Source organism: Euphorbia lathyris, chromosome 7, assembly GCF_963576675.1.
Source record: "Euphorbia lathyris chromosome 7, ddEupLath1.1, whole genome shotgun sequence".
Classification (NCBI taxonomy): Eukaryota; Viridiplantae; Streptophyta; class Magnoliopsida; order Malpighiales; family Euphorbiaceae; genus Euphorbia; species Euphorbia lathyris.
Window position 1 is genome coordinate 19,528,345 of NC_088916.1, and position 10,611 is coordinate 19,538,955.

Consider the following 10,611-nt stretch of genomic DNA (forward strand, 5'->3'; position numbering starts at 1 on the left):
CTTTGAAATCAAATCTTTTAAAAACTTACCGTAGTTAGGAATTTGTGTGATTGCATCCATAAATGTCAAATTGATGTGCAAATTTTTAAGTTTATCCAAAAACGTTAGAAGTTGTTTATCATAGTCCTTATTTCGGACTTTGTGTGGAAAAGGTGGTTTGGGTACAAAAGTTTTGGTACTTGCGTCAAATGGTGAACTATTTGTGTTTAAGATATCTTCTTTGGACTTTGGTAAATCAGTTCCCGGTAATGTTACATCTTTGGGCATTTCAGGCCCTTGATAATTTTTTCCTGAACGAAGAGTAATAGCCTTCACCTGCTCTTTCGGATTTTCTTCCGTATGGCTGGGAAGACTTCCCTCTTTTCGGGATGGAATTGATTTAGCAAGTTGACCAATTTGAATCTCCAAATTATGGATGCTAGATGAGTGGTTTTTAATAAGCTGATCGAATTTATTTTCGATCCGTTTAAAACCATCGCCGTGATTACTTATTTTTCCACTGATAGCATCTATAAACTTGTCGATTTTAGAAGATAAAGTGCTAATCGTATCTCTTGACTGATTTTGATAATTAGTGGTACGATTTTGATTAGCACTGGCATTATTGTTACTGTTATCTTTCCAGTTAAAGTTAGGATGATTCCTCCATCCAGCATTATAGCTATTAGAATAAGGATTATTAGTTTGGTTTTGCCCTTGGACAAAATTTACCTGTTCGATCTCACTCATATTTTCGTAGTCCATATCCGTTTGGACTGGATTACCATTGGTATCGCGTGGTGCCATAAACTTGTCAATTTTGTGCGATAAAGCAGAAAATTGGGTTTGTAGCATCGCGACTGGATCAAGTTCAACTATACCTTTAACTGATAGTGTGGTTGAGGATGATGGTTTTGCCACCGGCATATGTCCACGTTCCGCGGGCCACATACTGCTGTTGATTGCCATTTCCTCCAAAAGTTCTCTCGCTTGGGCTGCTGTTTTCTTCATAAATAGCCCTCCCGACATAGCATCTAATGAACCCCTAGTTGTAGGATTTAGTCCATTGTAAAATGTTTGCATTAAAAGTTCAGCGGGTAATTGGTGGTGTGGGCATAAACGTTGAAGTTCTTTAAAACGTTCCCAAGTTTCATAAAGAGTCTCATTGTCATTTTGAGAAAAAGATGTTAACTCCTTTATGACTCTTGCGGTTTTTGCTAAAGGAAAATATTTAGATAAAAACGCTTGGGCTAATTGTTCCCAAGTGGCAAAAGTTGCGGCTGGCATAGAAGTTAACCATTCTTTGGCTCTGTCCTTCAAGGTGAAGGGAAAGAGGCGAAGTTTGATTGCTTCTGCAGTCACATCTGGAATTTTAAAAGTGTCACAAATTTCAAGGAAATTTGTTAAGTGGGTGTTAGGATTTTCGTTAGGTAACTCGTAAAATGTTACATTATTTTGCAACATATTAAGCAAAGCTGGCTTAATTTCAAATTGGTTTGCGGTGATTCTGGGTCTAACGATACTATTGGTTACACCGGCCACACCTGGCCTAGCGTATTCCATAAGTGTTGGTGGGTTTGCCATTTTTTCTGGCTCGGTATATGTTTTTACTGGGGTCTTATTTTTGTTTTTCTTATTTTTCTTGTTCTTCCTAATGGTTTTCTCAATTTCTGGGTCTATAGGGTCTGGTACAATGCCTGAACTTCGAGAACTGCGCATGAACCTGAAATCTTGCACGAACCGAAACTACCTACAAAACAGAATTTTGAAAAATAAATAAATTAGTAAATGAAAACTATTAAATTATAAAAGTTAAAATAAGTATGTTTAAACCTAGATTCGAAATGAAACATGAAAAATTTAAAATTTTGTCAAAAATTTTGGCGTTCCCCGGCAACGGCGCCAAAAACTTGTTGAGCGATTTCCGCAAGTGCACGGTATACGCTTGTAGTAATAAAAGATATCGAACCCACAGGGAACGCTTTTTAACTAAAACTTTATTTAATTCGGTTTAGTCACGTGTTTAGGTTTAACAAAAGAATATCGTTTAATTGATTGAATTGGTTTTGGTAAATTAGGATTAGATAGAAGGATTATATTGAGTTTAGAGAACAGTTCCGTCTTTGTGGTTTTGATTACAAGACAGATATTTCCGCAATTGGAATAAAATAGAACTTATTTTCATAAAGCAAAGAAAACAACTTTAACTTTGTAAGATTATGGACATGTAACAATATAGCGATTTATTCAATTAAATGGCTTCGAACCATAGAAATCCCCCTGATGTTGAGGTGATTCCTACCTTAATCAAACTAGTGTTTTATGTCTGATAAACCGCGATCAGCGATCATGTCATCCATAAAAACTAAATCTATCAAGTGTTCAACAAAGTTCTTATATGAATAAGATGGAATAGAACGTTTTAATAAAAACACCAATTTATCATTTTGAAAATCATTTTGTCAGAACAATATCAAAATAACAACAGTAAGAACGTATTGAATAAATAAGTATATCATTAATGAAATGTGAATTTTCACAAGTTAACAGAGAAGTACAAACTTGGATAGCATTGTAACGAAAACTTTGAGATCCGGGTCGTCAATTTTTCTCTCAAACTCCGTAGGTTCGTCAAACCTCATGCGCTTCAGCCGTCAATTCTTCTCGCTGGATCTTCGGAATAGAGACTGATCTCGTCCACTACCAGAATGAAAACTAAACTAATACTGTTTATAACTAATCTAATAACAATTCGTGTACAGCACGATTGTTTACATAGAAATGAAATCTAAACTTTCTGATTCTTTTCTGAATCAGAAACTCAACATAATAACTTTCTTCTCTAATTTCTCTAACTTTTTCCAACCTTGATTTCTTGAAATGGATCACTTATTTATAGTTGTTGAAGGGTTGTAAATGACGGGTCGTGTCCGCTGGTGAAGGGTTGCTTTTATCCGAACGAACAGACGCGTTTTTCTGATTTAAACATGTGTTTTGTGTGCAGAAGGGTTCGCTGTCGCGACTGAGATTCTGAAAATCTCAGTCGCGATAGGGGGTATAGGGACGAGTGAAAAATTTGTTTTTCTCCCGAGCTGGCCTCCGCAAGTCGCGACTGAGATTTTTAAAATCTCAGTCGCGATAGAGAGATGTTTCCCTGTCTCTCGACTGCTTTTCGTCCTCCTTGAGCGTTCTTCTGACTGATATGCATTCTTGGTACGTTTTTTAGGTTTTTCCTCCATTTTAGCTCCGTTTTGGCTTCGTTTTCGCTCCTATTTGGATTTAACCAAATAATTAAGTACCTTGCATCAAAGAAGTAAATAAAGACGTAAAAGTATTCCAAATGAATATAATTAGCATGATTTTAATGTAAATTTAACGTATTTATATATGATATTTTAGGTATATTTTGGGCTTAACAGATAGCAATCTAAAGCAATATCTAACCAGCCATTGGGGTGTAGTTGGCTGGCAGTGATATCGAAGTAGGAAAGGATGTCCGCCATCATCTTGGGAAGAGGAAGTCGGAACCCTCTCTCTACATGACTACAATATACGGTTAGAAAGCCACTTGGCGGACAGGAGGGTCGTTGATGAGCCGCTGCTAATTGCGTCTCATAGTTATTGATCCATGGGAAGCGAATCGCCAGATCCGCTAGATCCGCGGCACTCATACGAGACGAAGTGGACCCCACTCGAGGATTCTTTTTCCTAGGTTGGGAAGAAGAAGAGGCCATTGTCCCGAAAAAATGCCTAAAGTCTACGGCCTGAGCAATACCGGTGACCGGAGTGGAAAGATTTTGACTCCTATCTAAACGGGTTCGATAGCGATTATGCGCCGAGTTATGTAACTCAGCTAAATTGGAGCAGACTGTACCCTCGGAGGAAGATGAATTCTCTGATGATGAAGTGGTCCAACTAATTACAACTTCAGGAGGAGGAGTCAAATTAAAAAGTTCAGAGGTTGATCCAGAGGATGAAGAAGAACTCCTAAACATTCAGAAAAAAATAGAATGAGGAAAGGTGAACTTACATGTAAGCGAAAGCTTTGAAAGAACTCTGAAACTCCCAGAAAAAGCTTCGAGCAACGAAAACGCAAAGGCAAACGGAGAACAAATGGGGAAGAAAGAGAAAGAGAAGGAAGAAGAAGGCGTCTTCTCTCTCCTTGGACAGTGCGCCCGTTACACGTGTCACTCTGCGATTGGCATCGAACAGAGTGCTCATTAATGCAGGTAATCATGACGGCGCGCGCAGAAGCTCAAAATCCCTAAAGGACTTTAAGGGAACTTTGGGGGGGGCTTCTGATAACATTGTGATATTATCCCGAGGACCAAAAAGGATATTCACCTAAAGAACGCCGCGTATTGATCCTCCAAAGAGATCCGACTGGCGGATCACCGAGGTCCCACCAGAAGAGACCCGCCGGCGAACCTATGAGGCGAATCTCCTTGAACATTTGATTCTCCATTAGAACGGTTGGGCCGACCCGGTCATAAAGACCATTAATGAGCTATCAATTAGCTAACCGCCAGCTTAAAGGTAACTTGTAACCGCCATTAATGGGACATTAATAGAGACTTTCTAGTTACTAAAAGTTACAACTTCCTAGCTATATATAGCCTACGTCTCAGGCTATCAAGGTACACATTCACTTATCCTTTCTCAATTCAGTTTGTTCTCTTGTTCCATCTTACTGACTTTAGCATCGGAGCTTCCCCCCGTCGAACCCAACGACGCCCCCACAGGGACGGAAGCTGATCGAACTTTCTCCACAAGTCATCATGTTTACAAAGCAATTGATTATGCAAGAGTACCGTCCTCTATTCGTCTACTCAATCCTACTGAGTGTTGAAACACCTTTCCACAAGATTTTGATTTGACAAAATCATCCATGATTAAGAGGCAATTAAATTTAAGTGCTTTGATTTAATTATACTAATCTGTTTGTTCAATGTTGAGTTAAAAATATATATATAAGGACAGGACAAAGTCATCATGAGATAACAAAACAAGCTAAGGTCAGCATAGAAGCCTATGCTATCAAACTAAGTGGAATCAAACTCAGCATCAAAAAATTGAGACATAAAAGTCCAACAAAGAGAAGCAGATGGAACTCAGCATGAGAAGCCGCAATAGCAATTGTATTACAACGCCGAGCTGACTAAAGATAGACTCAGCATTAAAGACAATGACCTACAAAATTGAAGCCGAGTGATTCCTCAGGACAGCATGAAAGAGTCGTTCAGAAAAGGACAATGATTACCGCCCCTCTACACCAATAATTGAAATCTTGGAAATACGCAGAAGACACATTTCGAGATGTATGGGTCAATGGATTATGAAGGAAATTAGGGCTAAGGTATAGCAGCGGAAATATAAAAAATTTAGCATACTTCCTTTTAACCATAGGATCCGTTAATCGTTATTTCATATAGAGAGGGATAAGAAGAAATACCTTATGATGAACAATCTACCGTTGTTAATGAAGTGCCCACAACTCTTCTCCGAGTTCCCAAGCACAAAGTAAAACACAGTGAGATTAAGTTAGAATCAACCGTATGAGATGCAACCAAAATAGATTGCCTCTAATTAATCAACACAAGATCAAGGAAAAAGAAATAGATGAAATTCAATTGATCAATCGAAGCCGTAGAGAAATCTCGTCCTCGAACTAGGGGTGTCGAATTTTCTCTCTCTTTCTCTTTAGTGTGTTTTGAAATTCAACTAGGGCTAGTAAACTTGAGTTGGTCGAATTTCACTATAAGGGGGGGGGGTATTTATATTCTCTTGTATCTAAACCCTAGTTAGATAGAATTAGGTTACTGAATAGGAATTCCATTCGGAATAGAATTCCTAATTATTATCTCATTATATATCTAATATACCAAGGATAATAATAACCTTATTAGATAATAATAGGAGTATAATAATCTAATTAAAACTCCTAACTTATTTATCTCTTAATTAATTTAATTCATAATCCCAATCTAATTAGGATTAATAAATCAAATTAATTATTCATGTGTTTATCCACATGAAATTTGCCCCCCTATGTCCATGGGCCTTACTGGACTCAATTGGGCTTCTATCAATTAATAACATCCATCTCTCTTTTGGTTCCAAGTCTTATGTGTGATCCATTAGGTTCTTACTACTTCTGGCCGTATGTACTATTAAATTAATTTCTTCAGGAATTATATTTAATCTTTGCATTACGGAATGATGTACTGAGTATGTTATTGGAAAGTCTGTAATGATTCCCCCAGAGTCCGTTAAGAAGACAGGTTGATTCCGTCGTTAACCTTTCTGTATTAGTTACGGTATAATTCGATCCTTTATCAACTACATCCTTGAACTGAATCTTATGACTATGGGTGATGTCAAGTCACATATAGCGAGACGTTCGTTTTACTTGTATAGGCCGAGTCAACTCAAATAGATAGGTTAAGTGAAATCTGTATTTCTTACTCTTAAGCTATCACCTTGCAAGGATTTAGAGTCGAGTCTTCCACAAGCGATCCTTGGATGTATCTCCCATTAATCGGGAGTGATAAATGCTCAATCCAATGTATAACTACCCTGACATTACCTCATGTGACACCCAACCTTTGCAGTTCACACCCCAGAGTCATCTCTGTTAAGGATCGTGGGACCGCAGGATCAAAGTCTCACATTCAGTAATTCAGGATGACTAATTAACATTCCTTTGAGTCTGAGGATTAGTTATACCTATTAATACCAATGAGATGAATAGTTGACAAGGATGAATCTACCCATCCTGTTATCTCAAATCGGATCCCCAATCCTAATGAACAACGTTTCATCGGATCTATGTAACTGTCCAGATATCTGTATATATGAAGCTTGTGAGATCAGCTTTCTGTCGGACAGAAGACATTGTTACATACAAGTCTCAACAGTGATATATCAATCCTAAGCATATCACTTGACCTGGGGTGGTTTTAAGTTTATTAGTTTATTATAAAGTTTTGTCTCACTTCATGCTTGTATGAACACTTTATAATCACTTTAAACAAACTTACGGATTTCCTTTTATTAGACTTTATTTAGTGCTTAAAAGGGATTGCCTTTATATAGTTATAAAACATACATCTCATTAAAACAAATGATATAAAGAACAATTCATTTACATTAAGTTTGTATCCTGCAACAATTGTCTATAGGACACTAAACCCCAACATACTCCCACTTGGACTAAAGCCAATTGTTTCTAAAACTTATCCCAGTAGAAGTTAAATGAAGATCATGTACTTTCTGGGTTAAAGGCTTTGTCAACGGATCTGCAACGTTGTCCTCTATAGGTACTCTTTCTATTCTCACATCTCCTCTAGCCACAATCCCTCTAATGATGTGGTATCGCTTTAGGTAGTGCTTGGATGCATTATGAGACCGTGGTTCCTTTGCTTGCACAATGGCTCCATTGTTATCACAATACAGAGTAATGGGATTGACAATGTCAGGCACCACACCTAGTTCTGTAATGAACTTTCTAATCCAAACTGCTTCCTTTGCTGCTTCCGCAGCAGCGATGTACTCTAACTCGGTCGTAGAGAAAGCTACGCTTCCCTGCTTGGAACTCTTCCAACTGACCGCGCCCCCATTCAAGATAAACAGGTATCCTGATTAGGATTTAAAATCATTCTCATCTGTGAGATGACTTGCATCTGAAAATCCTTCTATTTTCAGATCACCTTCTCCGTACACTAGGAACATATCTTTAGTTCTTCTCAAGTACTTAAGAATATTCTTGACAGCAATCCAATGCTCGTCTCCTGGATTACCTTGGTAACGACTCATTACTGATAACGCGAACGCTACGTCAGGTCTAGTGCATAGCATAGCATACATAATCGAACCGATTGCGCTGGCGTACGGGACTACAGCCATGCGTCTTTTATCATCATCGGTTTTAGGACATTGATGATTGTTTAACTTTACTCCATGTAGCATGGGTAAGTTACCTCGTTTCGATTCAAGCATGCTAAACCGATTTAGCACCTTTTCAATGTATGTAGCCTGTGAAAGACCAAGCAGTCTACGTGATCTATCTCTGTAGATCTTTATACCAAGTATATAGGCTGCTTCACCAAGGTCTTTCATTGAGAAGTTACCAGATAACCATACTTTCACCGACTGTAGTAGAGCAATGTCATTTCCCATTAATAATATATCGTCCACATATAGTATGAGAAATGCTATAGAGCTCCCACTTGCTTTCTTGTAAATGCAAGCTTCTTCGCAATTTTGTTCGAAACCAAATTGTTTTATGGTTTCGTCAAAACGCTTATTCTAGCTTCTAGACGCTTGCTTGAGTCCATAAATGGATCTCTGAAGTTTGCAAAATTTATTTGCATCCTTCGATATGAAACCTTCAGGCTGCATCATATATACATCCTCAAGCAGGTTTCCGTTCAGGAAAGCTGTTTTCATGTCCATTTGCCAAATCTCATAATCGAAGTGAGCGGCAATAGCAAGCATGATTCTGATTGATTTGGACATAGCCATAGGAGAGAAAGTTTCGTCATAATCAATTCCTTGCTTCTGATGATATCCTTTCGCTACTAACCTAGCTTTGTAGGTGCTAACCTTTCCATCCATGTCAGTCTTCTTTTTGAAGATCCACCTGCACCCAATGGGTTTTATCCCTTCGGGTGGATCAACCAAAGTCCACACTTGGTTAGTATACATGGAATCCATTTCAGAATCCATGGCCTCAAGCCATGCTTTAGAATCTGGACTAGTAAGAGCCTCTTCGTAGTTTTCGGGTTCGTTGTCCAACACGGGAACCTCATTATCATCTCCCACTAGAAAACCATATCTAACTGGGAGTTCACGAACTCTTTGTGATCTACGAATAGGTGGCACTGGAGTCTCATCTAATGGGACTCCTTCGGGTACCTCAACCGCCTCTATTGTTTCAGTCGGTGTTTCTTCTTCTTGAACTTCGTCAAGTTCAATCACACTTCCCTTTTGTGTTTCTTCGAGAAACTCTTTCTCTAAGAAGGTTGCGTGCTTGGATACGATTACTTTCTGATCATCTGGATGATAGAAGAAATATCCCATAGTTTCCTTAGGGTATCCAATGAAGAAACATTTATCAGATTTCGAATCTAATTTGTCGGACGCAATGCGTTTGACAAACGCTGAACAACCCCATACTCTCATGAATGAGAACACGGGTTTCCTACCAACGAACAATTCATATGGTGTGGAACTAGCGGATTTAGTTGGTACTCGATTTAGGGTGAAGAGGGAAGTTTCTAAGGCATAGCCCCAGAACGTCTTTGGAAGTAAGGTCATGCTCATCATGGATCGTACCATATCTAGTAGGGTACGGTTTCTCCTCTCGGATACACCATTGTGTTGTGGTGTATAGGGAGGTGTCCATTGTGAGCATATCCCACATTCAGTTAGATAATTCAGAAAATCATCTGAAAGATATTCGCCACCTCGATCGGATCGAAGCGTCTTTATTTTCCTTTCTAATTGATTTTCCACTTCATTCTTGAAGCATTTGAATTTCTCAAAAGCTTCTGATTTGTGCTTCATCAAGTAGACGTAACCATATCGGGTATGGTCATCTATGAATCTTATGAAGTATCTGAATCCTCCTCTTGCTTGGACTGATATAGGACCGCATACATCCGAATGAATAAGTCCTAGAGTGTCTGATACACGCTCACCTTTATTGCTAAAGGGTGTCTTTGTCATTTTACCTTTTAAACATGATTCGCATGTTTCCAATGATTCGGATTTGTGCTTCATCAAGTAGACGTAACCATATCGGGTATGGTCATCTATGAATCTTATGAAGTATCTGAATCCTCCTCTTGCTTGGACTGACATAGGACCGCATACATCCGAATGAATAAGTCCTAGAGTGTCTGATACACGCTCACCTTTATTGCTAAAGGGTGTCTTTGTCATTTTACCTTTTAAACATGATTCGCATGTTTCCAATGATTCGGAATCGATTGGATCTATAAGCCCATCTGAATGTAGCTTTAGCATGCGTCTCTTGTTCATATGGCCTAAACGACAATGCCACAAGTAAGTTGAATTATCTATCTTATGTCTTTTGGTATCAATTGCAAAAACAGGAGTTTTGTCATCCAACACATAAATCCCATTTTGTGATATTCCTGAAAAATAAAAGATCGAATCTTTATAAAAATTGCAACTATTGTTCTTTATTGAAATATGAAAGCCGTCGTCAACAAGACGGCTAATAGAAATAATGTTACGAGACATTTCAGGAACGTATAAACAATTCCTTAATTCTATTACAAGCAGGGCAAAGGTAAAACATAATCTCCAATTGCGATGGCGGCAACTCTTGCTCCATTTCCCACTCGCAAGTTTATGCTTCCTTTCTTTAGTTCCTTAGTCTGTTTTAGCTCCTGCATATTTGTACAAATATGAGATCCACATCCGGTATCAAGTACCCAAGATTCAGATAGTGAAACTGTATTTATTTCAATATAAAACATACCAGATGCTGAAGCACCGTTATTTGCCATCTCCCGGAAGGTTAGGTACTCCAGGCAGTTCCTCCTCCAATGCCCCAAGTCACCACAATAGTGGCACTTTCCTTTGGGCTTCTTTGGTTCCTTT

At 38.5% G+C, this 10,611-nt stretch overlaps 1 non-coding gene across 1 annotated transcript; it reads left to right on the top strand.

Annotated features, from left to right (window-relative positions):
* Window positions 1-1,078: 1,078 nt before the first annotated feature.
* On the top strand, window positions 1,079-1,185 carry LOC136201702 (small nucleolar RNA R71). The gene has a single exon (XR_010674045.1). It is a non-coding gene; the product is annotated as a small nucleolar RNA R71 (small nucleolar RNA).
* Window positions 1,186-10,611: the final 9,426 nt, after the last annotated feature.